At 28.9% G+C, this 20,501-nt stretch overlaps 1 pseudogene; it reads left to right on the top strand.

The window, feature by feature from the left end:
• Nucleotides 1-20,501, top strand: part of LOC142317999 (uncharacterized) — a 143,393-nt pseudogene that overhangs the window by 42,777 nt on the left and 80,115 nt on the right.

Below are 20,501 nucleotides of genomic sequence, written 5' to 3'. Positions count from 1 at the left end.
TGTGTAATACCTCATTTCTAAAGAACTTTTTAATAAATGCAGATCCATGTAAAATTATGTTGTTTTAAACAATTTAAAATTGATGGCCTAAAACTTACAATTTGAAGTTGTTATTCTGACAATCAATTATCAAATAAAAATAATTTTAACAATTATTATGTTGTGTATAATGTGAGTCAAATGTTAAAAACTTAGATGTAATTCAAAATCTACAACACCAATTTTGATTATAGATAGAATAGAAATCTTCAATGAAGTTAAAAACATTTTTCAGTTAAAACTTGCTTTAAAAAAAAAAGCTGCCTTTTCTTAAATTTTTTATTATATCATCACAAGTGTCAGTATTATATGGTATCTTTATCAACTTTGACTTATGAGTTTGCTTACATTCAAAAAATGTTACTCTATGAATTTTCACAAATTTTAATTGTAGTAGTCTTGTGCTTTAAATATGAGTTTTTCTTTTAATTTGCTGTACAAAAATGTATTATTGCTTCATAAATAAATATTAACAGACTTCATTGATTGTAGAATTTTGGAATGCAGTAATGCAGTGTAAGATTGTGTTATAGCTAGTGAAAAATTTATTATTTTGAAAAATTAATTAAATCAGGAATTTTGAAAAAATCTTCTTTTCATTGTTTAATTACTTTCTTCGTGAATATAGCTAGAGTAGCTATATAAATGGGAAAGTATGGTGATCATGTCAAAAATAGGGTATCAGGTTTTTTTTAAATTTAAAAATAGTTTTGTGTATTGTTTTAATTTTTTATATGGCAATTTTTAATATTATTTTATGACTTTTTTTTAATTAATTGTGGTTTTTTATCACCAACAGTTCCCAAATGGACCATTAATATATATATTTTCTAGAATTGATCCTTTCAGGAATCGTATTCCTTGCACTATACAAATTATATTAATCCAATCAACCCAAGTGCAGAATTAATAAAATAAAATAAAATATGATGACACCTACCTTATTCCACAATCCAAGCAAGAGCACTTTCACAAGTACCTCACAACATCAGTTGCTCTATATAATTTTAAACATTGTTCGTTGCAAATTACACATTAAAATTAAAAACCCTGTATTATATGTTTACGCCATCGCGTAAAGTTGTTTTATTCCAATGAATTCAAGGTTATGGTCCAGTCTTGTAGTTTACAGGCTTGGTAATTTTATGAATTGTCAATATATAAAGAAGTGCTGCTGTCTAAAGCAGCTTTTATGATTGTGTCATTCTCATACTCTGTATGTAGGTTGACCAAATTATATTTACTTTTATATGTATATATATGTAAAATCTTTCTAAAATGTCAAAAACCCTATTATTTGTATTAATATTGTATTTCTTAATTTCCAGTTCTTCTAAATTTGTATGAATATCAGATATTGAATGTGTATTTTCAATAAGATGATCAGAAATATTAGAGTAACCAGTTTACTACTTTTATAATAATATCTAAAGTGCTCATCAAATCTAGATTTAAAGGATCTAGTGGTTTTACTTCTATAAATATGGTTACAATCACTGCACTTTATTTTATAAATACCACGTAAATTGTGTAAATCATATGAAGCAGGGTTTCGTATTTGCTTCCATTCCATGCTTTGTCTTTTGGACTCTGATTCAAGATGGTGAACCCAAGTTTCATCACACATTTAAATCTTGTTTAGAAATGAGTCACCTTCCCTTTCATAGCATTCTTTCAAGGCTGTATACACTTAAGGTCTTGCTTTCTTTTGTTGTTGTGTTAACTCTTTCGGGACCCACCTTGCACTTGTTTTGCTGTACTTGAACTTGTTACTGATAACATTATAAACTGTGGCAACACTTACTACAATTGTTTTTGCTATATGTTCAACTATATGTCGGTCTTCACGAATAATATTGTCAATGCGCGTTTCAAGCAAAGGAGTTGACACTTCAACTGGTTGGCCAGGACCTTGCTCGTCAGTCACTGAAGTTCGACAGTTTTTGAACTGTTCTACCCGCTTATAAAAATTTCCGCAGTTCATACAACTTTCACCTGACTGTAAAATCATTCAAGAAAGGATTTTAGCCGGTTTTTCACCTTCAGAAAGCAAAACATAGATCCCTGAACGTTGTTAAACTAATGTGGAAACTTCAAACGGACGTGCCATTGTTAAATGCAATATGGAGGTTATAAACAAAACAATTTTTATCCGCCAGCTGTTCCCAGCTCATCCCAGTAATGCCAACCTTAAATCATGAAAGTACAGTACTCCTCCTACTAACTGTTTCATTTCTACATCAATTTGTCTCTTTAATTATTGAATGTCCCCGTACATAAAAAAGTAAGTTTAAGTTTGATCAACCTACATACAGAGTGTGATGATGACACAATCATAAAAGCTGCTGTAGGTAGCAGCTCTTGTTTAGACATTGATAATTCATATTTCAACTCTATACATTACATAACTTTGGCTAGCTAGTCTACATGGATTTCTATTTTATTTTTATTATTGATTTTAATTTTGACTTTTAATTTGATTTTATTAATGACTTCATATTTTACATGTGTGTAATTTATAATTTTAATTTACAATTTAAAATTTTTGAATTAAAAAAAATCTTAGTTTTATTTCTGTTTTGATTTAACTAAAAATGATCTTTTTACAATTTTAAATCTCATGAATTGTATAGGGATTTTAATTTTAATGCGTAATTTTCAATGAGCATTTTGAAAAATTATATAGAGCAACTGATGATGCAAAAACTTTTGTGGTACCCACAAAAGCGCTCTTGCTTGGATTATGGATTAAGGTAGATGTCATCCTATTTTATTTTATTTTATTAATTCTGTACTTGGGTTGATCGGATTAATATAATTTATGTGAATGCATATATATTATATTAAATTTTTAATGTAATTGCTTTATCATCATTTATAAAAAGAGATTTTTTAACTAATTTTCTATTTGTAAAACATTTGTGTATTTTCATTATTATCTGTATTGCACTTAAATTCTAATATTACAATGTTTTACAGATCGTAGGCATGGTGAGGATGTGGTGGCCGAAGTTGAAGATGGTATTGATAAAATGGAGGCTTACATTAAAGCTCTAGAATTAGAAATTAAGGAGAGACAAGAACTGATAGAACTTTTAGATCTTGTTGATGTTTTTTTATGAAACACAAAAAGGTGAAGCAAGGATAGTTTGTAATGTAAGTAAATATGATTACTATTATTTCTTTCATGGCCTCTTTAATGTTTATTCTGGTAAGAAATTGTATTTCTTTTTCTTACTGTATAATTTTATGGTTGATTTATGTATATGGATCATTTAAAAATTTAATGGTAAAAATTCTTTTATCAGTTACTGATGAAAGAGTTACTGAAAGGAGTAACACCAGTTACTGCTCTCAGTTAACTGATTTTTTTTTTTTTTTTTTTTTTTTTTTTTTTACTTTTAAGGCGGCAAAGGACCACTTTAGTCAGAATAATTCAAGTCTTTTTTGCCAATCTTTTGGCCTTTAAGTTCTTAGCTTTTACTTTCTCCCAATATTTAGTCATTCTTAATGATCTTGCTTTACGATCCTCTTCTGAATAAACCCTTTTTGTATAATTAAAAGTTCTTACTTTAAAGTTGGTATTCGGATCTTTAATAACAAATTTTAATTTTTCAGATTTATTAAGTAAATCTTTGTAAGTCAAATTTAATTCTTGCATGTCTTCTTTAATTTCTTTGATCCATAATGGCGGATTTTTTAAAGACCAAAATTGATCGATAACTCTTAGTAATCCTATCCTGCGGTAATCTTAACAAGTGTGCACAGAAAGAAATTCACTTCTTTTTCATAGTATCAATTAAGGATTCCAAGTTTTCGTACAGAAATTTATTAGGCGATAATCTGTACTGATTTTCATGTTTATATTTTTTGTTTATGCAGGCTCTAAAAATCCTGCGTTCAACTTTAAGCAAAGGTTCAGTCCTATTTTTCTGATTTAATCTAAATGAAGTCTTGCTCGCGTAAGTAATTACCGGTTTAACCACAGTTTTGTAATGTCTAATTTTAGTGTTAATCGAGAGCGATTTTTTGTTGTAAGTATTTTTGGTTACTTGTAGCACTTTAAATAATTTATTAAGTCTTTCTTTCAGTCAAATTTTATTTTTCGTTACAATTACAAGTAATTATCTTTCCAAGATATTAAAATTTTTCTACAAGTTCTATTTTGTTTCCATTAATATTCACAGAATTAATAACTAAACGATCTATAGCCATCATTTTAGTCTTTTTGTAAGAAATTTTAAGTCCAATTTTATTCGCAAGTTCTTCTATACTTGTTATTTGTATTCTGGCTTCTGCGATACTATTAGCTAATAAAGCTAAGTCATTGGCAAATCCTAGGCAATTTAAATTTAAGTTATCTCTTTTGTATCCTATGTGATAGGATACTGGTTTTATAATAAAGAATTTTTCTGAATTAACAGCTTGTCTGGTTAGAGAAGTTTGGTCAATGTGCTGTAGAATTGAGTGCAATATCTTAGCTTAGGTTGAGATTTTTTCTTCTAAACCTTTGATTTGTGCTCATTTGGTTAATGTTGTTTCCTTAAATCCATCTTTAAGGTTACCAAATTGTTGTGTTGTTTCCTTAAATCCATCTTTAAGGTTACCAAATTGTTGAGAGTATCCACATAGATAAAATTATTATCCAGTAAGAAATTTCTTCATTCTTGTTTTTATCAGTGTTAATTTTGTTTTTTTATTTCAGCATTTTTTTTTTGCTGAATATTTTTTTTACAGCCTGAGCAGATGATGTGAGTATGTAAAAATTATAACTTCACCTTTCAATGAAAATAAAAGGATTAAATTTTCTAATAAATCTGTTACCTCTATGTAGTTAATCTGATTCTAACCAGTGACATATAAAAAAAAAATTACTTTTTTTTCTAAATTTTATTCATGGGTACAGCTCTTAAAGAATATGGTTGTTGATAAACTAAAATATTCCAACTTGAAAAATTACATGCTCTAATATTTGTGATACTGCTCACCTAATGATGAAATTTTAAAGATAGATTTACACCTACAAGTGTTCTCAGATTTCAATAAATAAAGAAAATAATCATTCAAATTGGATCACCTACTCTTGAATTTTAAAAGCAAACATCAGTACTTACCAATAAATAGATGGAAATTCTGGTTTATACAGAGTGTTAGAAGAGTTCGAAAATGTTAATATTATTGCAAAACTCCAAGTAATTAGACAATACAAATATATTAAGATTTGCAAAAAGTATTATTTCTGCAAGAGTAACAAAACATGGTGTAAGATTTCTATTATATTTCATCTTCAAAGTGGATTTTGTCATGCACTTGTAACAATTACTGTTGTAAAACAACTGAAACATTATTGAAACCGTTTAACATGTTATTGATAATTTACATTATTACGTTATAGTGTGAAAATTATTTTTAAATTAATCGACATACTGCTACAGGTCAGCTAATATTATTTATTTTAAGTAGTGTAAGAAGATAAATATATTAATTTAAAAGATTTATAAAAATATTTTATCTCGAAATTGTAAATAAAACATATTTTGGAAACTTATCTTTCTATAATCAGTATTATGTGGTTTCTTCCTCTAGCTTGGCAGCAGCTAATCTCTAGCGAGTAATTATATAGAAATTATTTCACTTTGGTAAGATTTATAAATATATATATATTTAAAAACAAGTGAGTGCAACTTTTTCATTATTACTTAGTTGTCTTCTTAGACATGGTTTTGGGTTTGGTTTATAAACAGACATTTCCAAAAAAAAAAATTATCTGGAGACTTAACAGACCACTTTATTGCTCTTTTATAATCTCTCCAATGATCTGGAAATGTATAATTTAAATTTTTTTGTTTTTATCAAGATAGTGGCACTTCATTTTGTTGAAACTGTAAGTCATTTAATTATTGTCAACATTTCCTGGATGGTTGGTAGAATCTTCTTTGACGTTGCTTCTTCATTGAAATTTCATAATTATCACTGCTTTTAAAATTGTCATCTAAAATATGACTTAGAGTATGATGACCGATGGATGATTCCTCACTGAGAGTTCAGTTTTTCAGAATGCTGCTAGAAATCAATATGATATGATCCATTACGGGGGTTATCACTTCAGCATTAAATATGTTTAGTAACATGGTATTTAACATTAAAATAGCTTATTCGTTAAACATGATTTAATTAAAAAATACAATGTTCAGTCATATTTATATATCATGATACTATGTGCCTAATGATTAATACTATTCATCTGTATATTCTTGCCCAAGATGTTGCTAAAAAGCTGCAAAAAAACAATTTTTAAGCTGTGGCTTTAATGAGGTTCGTAAAGGTAACTTGCTTTTACTAAAATAATTACTTGTTTGATTCCAAGCAAATCGATCCATTTGTAACATTACATAGCCATTAAAGGAGTTAATTTATACACATTGTGCATGTACATAATGTGGCAGAAAGGTTAAGTTAAAAGTTATTACTCTTATTCTATATATTAAAACAGGATTATAATAAGTAGTAAGATTTTTTTTTGTCATTTAATTCACTTTCATACGTTTAATTCTATATTTTGAGATTTTTGGAAAATTAATCATATTGTTTTGTATTTTTATTTTTTTAAATTGTAATTTTTGTTGTATGTTATTTTGTGAAGGGTAAACCAATAGAGGTGATATCATCTACAAAGAATGATACTGGATTCAGTTTAGCTGATTTTTTAAAGTCCTTAATGCCATCGCAAGACAACACTCCGGCGAATAGAGTTACATCCAATGAAATTGAACCGCCTGGTATAGACACTCCTGTAACTGATACTTCAGTACCTCCACCAAATATCGATGAAAATTTCCAAGAAAAACTTTGGAATTCAAACCTTCCTCCTAAATTTCCTTCGTGGAGTGATTCACAGGTATTTATTGTTTGAACTCATTTTACAAAATGATTATTTTATTTAGTCACGAGTCATTTTAATCAGTTTTTATTACTTTTACTTAACACTGTCAGTGTGGATTCTTTTCTTGAATTTTGATACCATCTCCTATTATTACATGACTACCACTGAATACAGCTTTTATATGTGTTTATTATTACACGAGTGTTCACAAGTAGCTATATTTTATGTCCCGATTGATTAACCCATTCACTGTCATGAACATATAAAAATACTACTTGTAATTCAAACTTTTAGCACTATCTAATTTAATGGTTTTCATCAGTCCTTCTCTTATTAATATATCAAATTGAGTTTAGTAAAATGAATTTTTTTTTCTTTTTTAAGCAAATGCTATGAATAATATTGCTTCTATTCTGTTCTAAATACAGTAAACAAAGAGAGCGACAAGGCTTGATTCATTGTACCGTTTTAGCAGTATGTATTGCCATTAATAATGACTCGTACTTTTCTAACATGTGGAAAATGTAAATACTGCAAACCTGTATGAAAAATTTAATTTAAAATTAAAAAAATTATTATTTTTAAAATTTGAAAATATCTTCATTCATCAACCAAAACTGTGATATAGGTCTACAACAAATTTGACTGTGGTCAGATAGTAACTTAACTTTAAATAACATTTTTTTTTGACAGAATACAATATATTACATCGAAAGAAAATACTTACGATTTAATAATTTGATTAAAAGTGTTCTTTGTAGTCAATAAGTTAGGTATACTGTTAAAAATTATATATTTTGTCATTTATGGCTGATGTGGGATTTTTTTTTTTTTTGACAGTGAATGAGTTTATAAGTTTTCCCTTCCAAATGATAAACATGTGTTCAGATTACACTATCTTAAAAAAATTAATTACTAAATATTATGTCCTTTTTTTTGTGTATTTTTATATAATTTAACCCGCTCAACATTCCAGGGATATGATGGAATATCTACATTGTTGAGTGAAAACAAGAAAAATGTGAAATGCTCCATACATTATGAGAAATATTTTATAACTATGTAATATCCCATTACAAAAGTATAACCTCTTAATAGTCTTGTGGAAGAAGGTAAACTATTGTGATCAGAGACAGTTGCTGTGAGTTGATCATTTCCTTTATTCTTCTCTTGCCGGTTCCATTTGTGATATTATATTAGCGGTTTCTAGATTTCTGGAAGAGGAGCCTCTTTTTTATGGGGTCGTGATACTCCATGTTTATGAACTGTTTCCTAATTAGGGATTGTGTAAAAACCAAACAAGGCTGCTGGGTAAACCCAGGCACCCTATCCCTCATAAATTTAATTTAATGAACTAATGTAGTCATTCAGTACAATTCAACTAAATATTGAAAACTAATCGCAGAATAAAAGTTTTGGTAATTTTAAAATTTAACGCTTTGTCTCTAAATCTTCTTAAAAGTAATTTTTGTAATAAGAACTGTTCTTAATAACAGTTTCACTTCCCCGGTCTTTAACAAGCTTATGGGCTGGTAAACCGGTAAGTTTCTGTGGTATTCAATTAGTATATAATTTCTTACTTATATACAGCTGATTTGTTGACACCTTACAAAAAGAAATTTCTATTAAGTTTTTTGTACATAACCATCCGTTTTTTCTAGTATGTCAAAGCAGTCGCTGTTTTATACAAACATACAATGGCCACATTTTTTATAATCGTGTATAAAATGGTTAATGTTATAATTTTTTCAAAGACCTCACCGACCGGTATAAATAATCTAAAAATTTTCTGTTTATTGGAATCCCCACTTGACTGCTATTATTATTTTTCTCCCGCTATAAGCTGAGAAGGTATAATTGCAGAAGAATCTTTGGAAAAAGTATACAGCCTCTGGATTTGAAAAAAAGATGACTTCTTTTATCATGCAAATGGATGGTAGTAAATGATTGTGGAAGTGTTGTGTAAAACGTGTGGAGAAAGATACTTATGAAGCATCTTCTACATCGAAAGTTATATAAGAAGAAGCGAGTGAAGACAATGGACGTGTTTGCTAAGAAATTCTACCGGTAAGATCAAATAGGAAGAATGAGAAGCCCTAAGAAATGAAACTCCAACTTAACGTTGGAGATTTTCATTAACATTATGACTATTTGAGATTTATTAATGACCTAATAAAAGACGGCAGGCAATCAACTACAGATGATGTTTTTAAAAATTGTTTAGCTGCAGTACATTTTCTTGTTTATTTATTCATTGTTTATTGAAAATATAGATTAGTTCATTAGTGTAATTTTTTAGCATATATGTTTATTAATGTTTGAAAAAAATAGATACAGTAATATTGTTCAAGATATACTGTGAAATCAGTACCCAGCATCTTTTTTTATGCGTAAAATTTCCTGTTGTTTGGAGAGGACAGGACATTTTTGTGCCTGGTGTTACAAGTATGAAAGTCGGAGTTATGTTTCAGTTCTGATAGCTTATCTTCAGTAAATAGTATAGTCCTGGAAAATATAAATGATAGAAGAGTGAGGGTTCTAAAATATCTTAAAGAACTCTCATGAATCGCCAAGTATAGTTGACAAATCACATGAATGATCTTTTTATGAATAATAAAATCTTTTTTGCTATTAACAGAATTACCCCAAGAAATAACAACATAATTTAAAAGGGAATATACATGTTTTAATACACCATCAATAGAATTCTCTTGTTCATTATACATGACAGTGTAAGTACAACTGAAAAAGCCCAGTTTAATTTAGATGACAGAGATTGGACCTAGACCTTCCAAGTAAGGGCATCATCAGTTGTGAGACCCAGAAAATAAGCAGAGCTTGAAAATTTCAATGGGGTATCAGTAACTGTTCCATGATTCAATTGAAACCTTGTTGCTTGTGTTTCATTGGAATTAAGTAGCGAGCCATTAACCAAAAACCATTCATTCATTTTGATAAGATCAATAGTAACTAAATTGGAGAAAATGGAATAATTTAGATTTGTAAAAGCCACTGTAGTATTTTCAGCAAAGGTAATTGGCCTCAACAGACATATTGAGTTCGGCGAGTCATTTACATAAATCAGAAATAATATTTGCCCAAGGATAGATCCCGTAGGAATGCTATCAGGTACCAACACATAATGTGCTATTACTGTTAACCAGACATGAATATTCTGCATCAATCTTTTTATTCACAATAAAATTGTGACTATTTATAAAATACAAAAATCTAATCGTGCGAATGTAAATAGTCCTTGCATTGTTTAGTAACAAAATATTGAAAAGCAACTAAACAATGAATTATTATGACTTATCGAAAATAATGAATAGCACTTAAATACATTAAAAAAATAATGTAATTAAAAGCAAATGATAAAATTACATTGATGTTACACCTAAGCTGTGGGCAAACAAATAAGAACATTCTTTATTCCAGTACTGCTAATAAAATGCCATAGAAATACTAAAGAAGATACCAAGCATCGAATCCAAACAGATTGGAATGTGTGAAATACCCTGTGTGAATGTAGCCTTGCAATCATTTAAAGGCCAAATATAAAAACTTGGGCTATCCGTGCGTGGGCAAGGGATTGGGTGTGTTAAATTTAAATAATTTTTGTTAATTTAAAAGGAAACAGTTTTTTAAAATTATATTTAATATCTTTTTTTTGTCAAAGAAGTTATTTTTTTTAAATTTAATTTTTCTGACTAATAATTTTTAATGAAATAAAACTTGATAGCTACTTATACCATACTAATTAGCATAACTAAATGGGTTTTTATCACAATACAGAACTTCAGCCACTATTATATTGATTGTTCTGGCTACTACAATTTCAGTTGAAGATTTGAGTTTGAAAAGTTGATTTTTATTTCCTCTATTTTAGTATTAAGGTTACCCTTCTTTATTATTGTTGAAATAACACTGCTCGGAATGTAAAAATTAGACAATCTTTATATTCCGCATCATCACATGGTTTGTTATCTTGCATCACTGTGTAACCTATGTTTCATATACATCAAATACACATCATAGAAGTCATTAATGTATCTATCCTGTGAAAATATTTGTCTGTGGTAATCCACAGAAATTCACTGCTAACATTTTCATTTGGTGTGTTATTGTTGATGTGTATGTTGTAAATTGTATTCTTGTTATATTTATTTTAAAATTCAGGAACATTTTTCTTGCTCAGTCAATTTCTACTTATATGTACATTGCTCGTAGACTCATTATAAAAGTGACAGTTCGTGATCTGCAGATATAAAGCTTTACCTGAACAGATGATTGGTGTATCGTTGTTCAGTTATGTCTGTACATTATCTATTTTCATATAAAGTAAGTAGAATTACCTTGAATTAAACTAGTTACTAATTAATTGATCTATATGTGAGATATAAAGTGGGACCTATGATAAAACTCTATGGGATGCCTGCTCCCACAAATCTGTCTTAATTTTCTATTAATAAGTAGAATTTAATCCTCTGAATTTATTTATTTCATTTATTATCCAATTTTTAAAAATAGAGTATGTGTGTGTTTGTATATATATATATATATATATATGTGTGTGTGTGTATTTTGAACATTGTATAACACTATATCAAACAATTAGTAATACGAGGGTCATTCAAATATAGTTTAGAGCTTCCTTAATATTAGATAAAATTACAAATAAATACCTTATTTTTCTAAATAGTTTCCTTCAATAGGAACACATTTTCTCCACTGGATAGGCAACTTCCTGATTCCTTCATCAAAAAAACATGATGGCTGCCTCAGCAACCAATTGCACACATGCATGCTCGACTGCGGCATAGTCTTTAAATCTTTCCTCTCCTAAAGCTTCTTTCAGCATACCAAACATGTAGAAATCACTTGGTGACAAGTTTGGACTTTTCTGTGGGTGTTGAAGAAGTGTCCAATGAATTTAGTGAGTTTATCGTGAGTCTGAGTTGCCATGGAGTAGGAGGATGTTGTGAATCTGTTGCCGGCACCGTTTGTTGCTATGAGCAGCCCTGACATCATCTAACAATTGGCAGTAATATGCCGAATTTACGGCTCTTCGTTCATGCAGTTAGTAAATCAGCAGCATACCTTTTTAGTTACCAAAAGACAGTTACCAGAAATTTTCCAGCTGACAAGTGTTTTATGGCCTTGATAGTGCTCCTCTCACTTTTCCAACACTCCATACTGTTCTTTTGTTTTATGGGGTGCAGTTGTGAACTCACATTTCGTCGCAGGTCACAGTACGGCCATTAAATGCCTCCCTTCACCTCAAAGCAACTCATAAGCTGTTGACAGATATCTTTTCGGACATTTCTCTATGTCTCATGGAACCCACACATACACATACGTGAAACCTACCTTGCCAACACTTTTTTGTATCCAAGAGTGTCTCTCTTTTTTCTGTTTAGCCTCTGGAACCACTGTAATGTATTACTTCGTAGGATGATATATATGAATGTGAATGAAGGGTAGTCTTGTACAGTCTCAGGTCGACAGTTCCTGAGATGTGTGGTTAATTGAAACCCAACCTCCAAATAACACTGGTATCTACAATCTAGTATTCAAATCTGTATAAAAGTAACTGCCTTTACTAGGATTTGAACCTTAGAACTCTGAACTTCGACATCAACTAATTTGCAATGAGTTAACCACTAAACCAGCCCAGTGGGCATCCAAGAGTGTCTGACAACATTATATGCACACTCCCAACACTTACACCCGCCTCTGATGTAATTTCAGTGACAGTCATCTTCCACAAGGTCATGAACTTCCTGAATCATTGACAATGGTCTGCAGATGATATTCGTGACTTTTGTTCTCCACTGCATCACAGCCACCTCAAAATTTTTTGGCCCGGTTAAACATTTGACAGGGTAGCATCTCCAAACTGTGCCTAGAGTTGAGTCAAAATTTCAGAGAATTTGACACCTTTGTTGGCAAAAAATGCTAATTTTTGCTCAAAAGATGCTAATTCGTTACACAACTGATGATGATACCTCCTGCTCAGATATTCTGCTACTGACAGGAATGTTACCTACGAATGTGGCTGGCCAGTTGTTCCCCTCCACACATATCCACCTTACTACCCACAGTGCCCTACCACATTTACTGCTGTTCCTCAATCCACACAGAACAATTCTGGTTTACATATCAATGACCTTCATAAATATCTAAATGCACAGTTCAATAAAAGGTAAGAACACTCACTTATATGTCTGCAGTGCCATCAGCAACAGAGACATTTTTAAGAATACACATAATTATAAATAAAATATAGTTATTTTTGTAAAAAAAAAAGTTAAAATTTTAAAATTATTATTAGTATGATGTATGTACTATTATCATATTTAAAACTTATGTTCACACCATGGTTAAATAAACTATCTCACATTTTAACTATGGTTTTTTTAAAAAAAAAAAAAACTATTTTTAACTATATATTTTATTTATAATATTTGAATTTTACAAAAATTGGTCTGCTAATGATGGAGTTAAGCTCTGTAAGTGCTACAGACAAATAGGCAAGTATTCTTACCTTTTATTGAACTGTAACTGGTGGATTTAGATGTTTATTTGTTTATATTTTATATGTATATATATTTATTTATAAATTTTATATATATATATAATATTAATAATAACTATTTTTAATAATATTAAAAATGTTATAATTTATTATTATTTAATTCTTTATATAAAAATTGAATTTTATATAAATTTTCTGAAAATTCAAATATTTTATTAGTGTAGGGGATTTATATATATATAGTTTTTATATACGGGTGTGTGAACTTGCAGTCCCCAATAGAGCATGCAGCAGGTATCAAAAGTACCTGTGTGTATGTCTTGATTAGTAAATTAAAGAGTAATTCATTGTATAAATTAATAGTTCACTTGCTTATTAAATTTGTACTTACATTTTGAAAATGAAATAATCTACATAATTTAAAAAAGTAAATAAGGTAATGCTATTATTTATTTTCTTATTCGACCATTAACGTAGCTTAATTTAGCAGCTATACTTTTTTTATTTACAGTTATTGGATGTTTTTGATTTCCCTACTTCAAAGCAGTTTCAAGTTGAGATTAAACTTTCATTGCTGTTGGTATTTTTTCTGTTTTTATATATATATTTTTTTATTTAAAATAAATAAATTTTTGCCTGCTTTCAAATAAAAGATTGTCTTATCATTAAAGATAACATTGTATTACCATTTTTATTTACAGTAAATAACCAATATGCTATTGTCTAATCACTGTAGCTAATCCTAATTTATAAGAATTTACTTTTTATTACTTTTTTGTGCTTAATCATTTTAGAGAGTTCAGCTTATAACGTATCACCACTGGTGATCTGGTTTAATAGAATAATAAAATAGCAAATGTGATATATTAAAATATTAGCCTATGAGATTATGGAAAAGCAAATTGGTAACATGAGGTTTGTTTAGATGGCTAAGATATTTTATTTTTCCTTTCTTAGGTTTCTTTTTTCATATTAACTTACCATTACTTTTGTTTAGGCAAGTTGGGGAGAAGGTGTTAATTCACCACCAAGTTATAAAGAGGGTTTTGGAAACTCATTGGACTATGAAATTCCAGTACCAGAAGATAGTAGTGAAGACGATGTGCTGAGGCCTCCACCAGCAGTTGAAATTGACCACAGAAATCTTATAAGTCTGACTGGTTCTCCGTTGAATAATGACAATAACCAATGGCAACCACAACCTGTTGATGTTGATTATAGGTAATAATTAATTTTAAAATTTAATACAATTTTTTCTTTAGTAATAATTTCTCTGAACGAGGTATATTTGCACGAGGTTAAATACAACTTGTTTAGTAGCAGTAGTCTTATTTTTAGATTTTTGGGTTATTTTTTTTTATTTGGATACTCTGCTGTGAGTTCCAAAATTTACATTCAGTGTAAGAGAATTTTGTAGTTTATCAAAAAATTAATGAATTTTTGAAGAAAATATTGCTGTTACACAGCAGTTATGGTGAGATTAGCAATGGGAATCATAGTGAAAAGTTTACGATGAATTTAGAATAATGTGATTTTAATACTATTTATTATTTATAATATAGTAAGTTAATATTTCTAAGTTAATAAATATTTTTAATAATTATTTTAAGTAATTACCAATATACATCTTTTCCTTACATTTATTCGTTAGACTAAATTGTTTTACTATAATTGGCATACAAAATTGTATGCCAATTTTACAAACCAAAATGTTTTGTAAGCACTAAAGCTCACACTTTATTATAATGATCATTTTTCCTTGACTTCTTCTTTTACCCTGTGACCTCTTTCTAGCCCTGAGCTGTTATTGTTACTTTTTTTTAATGTTTTCATCTTCTTTTGTGACCAATTCTTACTTTGTTAACCCAACAGGGTTTTTAGTGAGGGAACTGTTCGTCTTGTTAGTTTCTGTTCACTTTGGTGTATATTTTTCAGTGCTTTTATGGTGTATGTTACATGATCCAACTTTTTTCATTGCGTGTATCATTCTTTGTTTGAATGACATGGGTTTTCTTACTATGTATATTTATGAAACAAGTTCAAAATTGTTATGGATGTAATTTTTTTTTCATGTTTTATCAAGTTTTTTAAAACCAAATGAAAAAAAACAAGAACACTAGCTTCCATTAGACCTGTAAAGATACAGAAGGAAATGAAATAGAATGAAGAATGTCCAATTTTAGTTTATAACTGTGCTGCAATATTTTATTCTACAACAAAAAAATGATAATATTATACATAGATTATAATCATGAAGAAAAGAAAATTCTGGAAAATAATAAAATCTTGAAAGTGGAGTTTTACTAGGAAATCAAATAGATGATGTAATTCAGTATCTGGGAGTAGTAGATAAGGTCACAACCCAAGTTTTTACCTTACTTTCTAAAAAAACAAACAATTTTAATGTACCTTTTTAACAAAAACAAAATAGAACAGAGAAAGTTTTGCTAGATTGTATAGAAGATGTAGGATGCAAAATCACATTTTAAGACTTGGAAATTTTTCTGAGGACACATTCCAAGAAATCATTTAACATACAAACATAAAATTAAAAATCACTAACTGGAATATTGTAAGAGCTATTCATCTGATTAGTGAAAGGAGTTAAAGAAGTCCTTGGGTTATTATGTATATAACCTAATCAATTCTTTAAAATTTTGTTAACTTATTGTTGGTGATTCAGAGGCTGTAAATAGAATGACATCAGAAATTGTTTATCTCGTCTTGTATTTGAATTATTACCATTTACTTCTTTTGCTTTCCTATAATTAATTAAACAGCTTAGTGTAGTAAAGTAAATTATATTTTATTTCTAAAACAAAACATATAGTATTTGTTTTAAAGCTTTTCTAGCTCACTTACAGTAAAAGAAAGAAATAACAATAAAATCAAAGCATAAACCAGCTTGTAACATTATAAAATAAAAAGATATAAACATTTTTTTTTGCATTAATGATAAATTTGTTAATTTTATTCTACAAAAATACTTACGTTACTACGTTTAATACATTATTATTTTACCCTTAATTCAATTAAAAAAATTGAAAAGTATGAGTCATCAAAGGAATACCTCTGTGATGACTTGGTCACTTTCTCTATAACTAATTAAAAATATATTTCTGCTTGAACAACTTATTAATTTTCAAATAAATCTGAAATTTCTATGATTTTCATATTATTATATTGCTCATGAGGAAATAAAAATAATTCCAAGATATGTTAGGCTGGTGAGAGTAAAGAAAAGAATTAATAATAATAATAATCTTTATTCCACAAAATAAACAGATTACAAATGAAAATAAAATTATTTAGTTATAAATTCTTAATACATAAGCTTAGTAGACATACAACCAAACAATATAAAATAATAAAAGTAAACAATTTTTACATAATCTTGTGGAACTAGGTACTCCCTATAGTAATAATTGTATTGTATGTTAACATCCATTATTTTTCAATGAGCAAAATAATAAACTAACAATTTATTGAATAATGGTCAAGTGTGGATTTCCAAGTGAATATAAATAATAATTACTCAATACAGATCTTGCAGTACTAAAATTGCAGCTAGTGATAAGATTAAATAAATGTACATGCATACAGATTAAATAAATCAGAACCATAAATACAATACAAGAATACAGTGATAAAATTGAAAATGAAATTAATCCTAGATAAAAAATTGAAACAAAAATAATAACAAAAATAAAAATTAATAAAAATATGAAAATTTTAGAGTCATTGATTCCACCCACAATCACAGGCCAATCAATTAAAAAAACTCTCTAGATCTTCATTTGACAACAACCAATCATAAATTGATAGTGAAAACCTTTTAGAGTCTTCTATGGATTTAAATTCCCTGGGTAAGTGATTAAATATTTTTGGACCTATGAATAAAAATGTTTAAATAATTCAATTCTTGGCCTAGGAGGAACTAGTCTAACTGCTTGCCGCAAAGGCCTCATAACCAAGGAGTACCAAGGATCCTATCCTGTTTACAGCCTTAATAATATGTCATTAGTATTCTATAGAAATATATATGACGCAGTTGCAAGTTCTTAAGGCCTCTGAATAATGGGAAGGATTCATGTCGTTTACTTATTCTATAAATATAGTTTCAGAAATGCTTTGTTTTTGCGTTATTGTTAGCAAATATTTCTTTCTGATTTCTTCTCCAATGGTAAAATATTACCGTCCTACTTTTATAAGTATGAGGATGATTTGGAAAGTAACCTACATATAAAAAACCTGTATAAATAAAAATATTTTATTATATACAACTTTAACCATTTTTCAACATGCTCACCATTTAGACTCAAGAATTTGTCATAGCGCTTCACTAATTTACAAATATCTTCCCTTCATAAAATTCAGTCGCCTGAGTACCTAGCCAACCTTTCACGGCATTTTGAAGTTCGTCATCATTATCAAAGTGCTGCGATGCAAGCCATTTCTTCATGTGAGTGAAGAGAAGAAAATCACTTTATACCAAGTTTGGGCTGTTAGGGGAATGAACAAAAATGTCCCATTTGAATTGATCAGAAGTTCTTGAGCGCTTTTAGGACGAGTGTTGTCATGGAAAAACAACATATCGGATGACAGCATACTGCAACATTTGTTCTGAATGGCTTGCTTAAGTTTTTTCCAAGTTTCACAGTAGACTGCTGGAGTAATTGTAATACCATGTTCTATAAAATGGACTGGATGAACTTTCTTGGCATTTCAAAAAACCGTAGCTGTAACCTTCCTCGTTGGCAAAGTTTGGCTGGTTTTTTTGGTATACATGGAGAACTGGTAATGGCTGCAGGCCATCGATTGTTTTGTTTTGGTGTTCATGTAGGCCACTGAAGTTTCGCCCCCGGTCACAGTTCTCTTTAAAAAACTTTCTCCTTCCATGTCATAGTTTGAAAGGAAGTCTAATTCAGAGCCCATTTGTTTGGTTCGATGAATCTCTGTGAGCATTTTTTGGAACCAAGCACAGAACTTCCAGTAGCCTAATTTATTGGTGACAATCTTGTACAAATCCATACAAGAAATGTGCGGGAATTGTTCAGAAAGTTCAGAGATGTTAAATCTTCGATTTTGATGCATTTTTTCATCAGTTTCACTGAAAAGATCATCATTCACATTATAGAAAGCCTAACACACTTCTCTTCTTCCTGGATGTTTGTCTTTCAAACAAACATCCATGTATCCAAAAAGGGGGTACAGTTTTTAAAAAATCATACCCATTGCCACACTACATCGCGTCATTCATAACGTTTGGGCCATTCACAGTACATAACTGACGATGGATGTCTGATGCAAAACATTTTGTGCTCAAAGAAATCTTATGATAGCATGTACCTTGTATTTTGTAGGATTTTTTATTGCAGTGCTCATGTTTTTAGGTTATAACAAGCAAACGCGCTGAAGTACACGGCTCACACTAACACAGCTGGAAGCGCACTTATTCAGAGAGTACGCTGATGTTTCAGTAGTGGCACCACTAACATTACTAGTAGCGCTAAGCTACAATGGAGGTTACTTTCTGAAACACCCACATAATTTTTACAAGTTAATTGGCAAATTTATAAAATGAAATTTTGTTTAAATATCTCATTTTTATAATCGGTTATTAATATGAAAGTTTTATATTTTTTATTATTATGTAACTTGATTAACTTAATTCACTGCTTTTAAGTAAGCTTTTAATTATTTTTCTTTTACTTATTGTGGATTGTTAATTTTGTTTTATAATTTTTTTACAAAATAAAAGATTTATAGTGTAGTTTGGTTTAAAGTTTCGACTTTTTGTATATATTTCAATCTAAATTATTTAAAAAAAAGTTCTGAATCATATACATTTTCCATTTTTGTAATTGATGCTATTATTGATGTATCGTGTACATCAGTAATATATGTAATAGATTATTATTGTATTGTATACAACAATAATGTATGCAAATAAAAGTGTATAGCATTCAGACTTTATTTAACATTTCATAGCTCTGTTTCTATTTAATAATTTAATCCATATTAATTTACAATTAAATAATGGATCAAAATAAGGTAAGAACATTTTGTTGCATTTTATTGCTTAATTGGATTCATATTTTGGATTATTAAGATTTGAATACTTTGGTATATTTTACTGCTTAGGTGGATTCACTATTCAATTAATATTGATTTATAAATAAATATACACGTGGATATGTTCATTTTTCACATGCATAATGTAAATATTATTATTAAATTTTGAAGTAACTTTCAGTTTAGATTTTAAGCCCCAAGTATGGAAATATAATTAGTACAAGAAGTAATCCACAATATATCTATTTTTCACAGAAAAAAAAATACAATAATAATAATAATAAAATTTAATCCAGAAAAAAAATACATAATTGTAATTTTGCTAAATTATCAGAACATTCCTCTTTATGTTGGTTAAAATAAAATTAAGTTATTTTTTAATAAGAACAAAAAAATGATGTCCAATAATCCAATGTATTTATTTATTCAGTTTTTGTAAATGTACTGTCTAAATTTTTACCTATATTTTAAATAATGCCAAAACTTTTTTCTGTTCTGTAGGTTTGTAATATTTCTTGATAGTGCATTGCACATCTTAGGTCCTAAAAGACTGTAAAATCGCTAATGTAGAAGGTTTTCCTTCTACAATACCTTCCGTATTGTTGAAGGTTGATGGTATTTGCCATTAAATCTAGGAAGTTTATGCTGAAGATACCATTATAAATGATTTGTTGTGCTATGTTGATGAATACATCTAACAGGATCAGCATTTTATTTGATGAAATCAATGAAAATTTTTCATTTGCTTCTTCCAACATTATCCATGGAATTGTCACTATTCATCTCAATTGTAAAAAAATTTATGCAAGGTGCGGTTTCTTGCAGACTTGGTGTTAAACATTTAAAAATCCCCATTAAGATGCTGCATTATAATTTTTTAATCATTATGCAAAAGATGGAGATGAATTCTTTACACATATCATGACATTTTGACCCCTGTAAGAGAAGATTCCTGCCATGACAATC

Source organism: Lycorma delicatula, chromosome 1 (assembly GCF_047948215.1).
Source record: "Lycorma delicatula isolate Av1 chromosome 1, ASM4794821v1, whole genome shotgun sequence".
NCBI lineage: Eukaryota > Metazoa > Arthropoda > Insecta > Hemiptera > Fulgoridae > Lycorma > Lycorma delicatula.
Note: the sequence above shows the minus strand (reverse complement) of the source record. Positions and strands in the feature narration are given on the sequence as shown.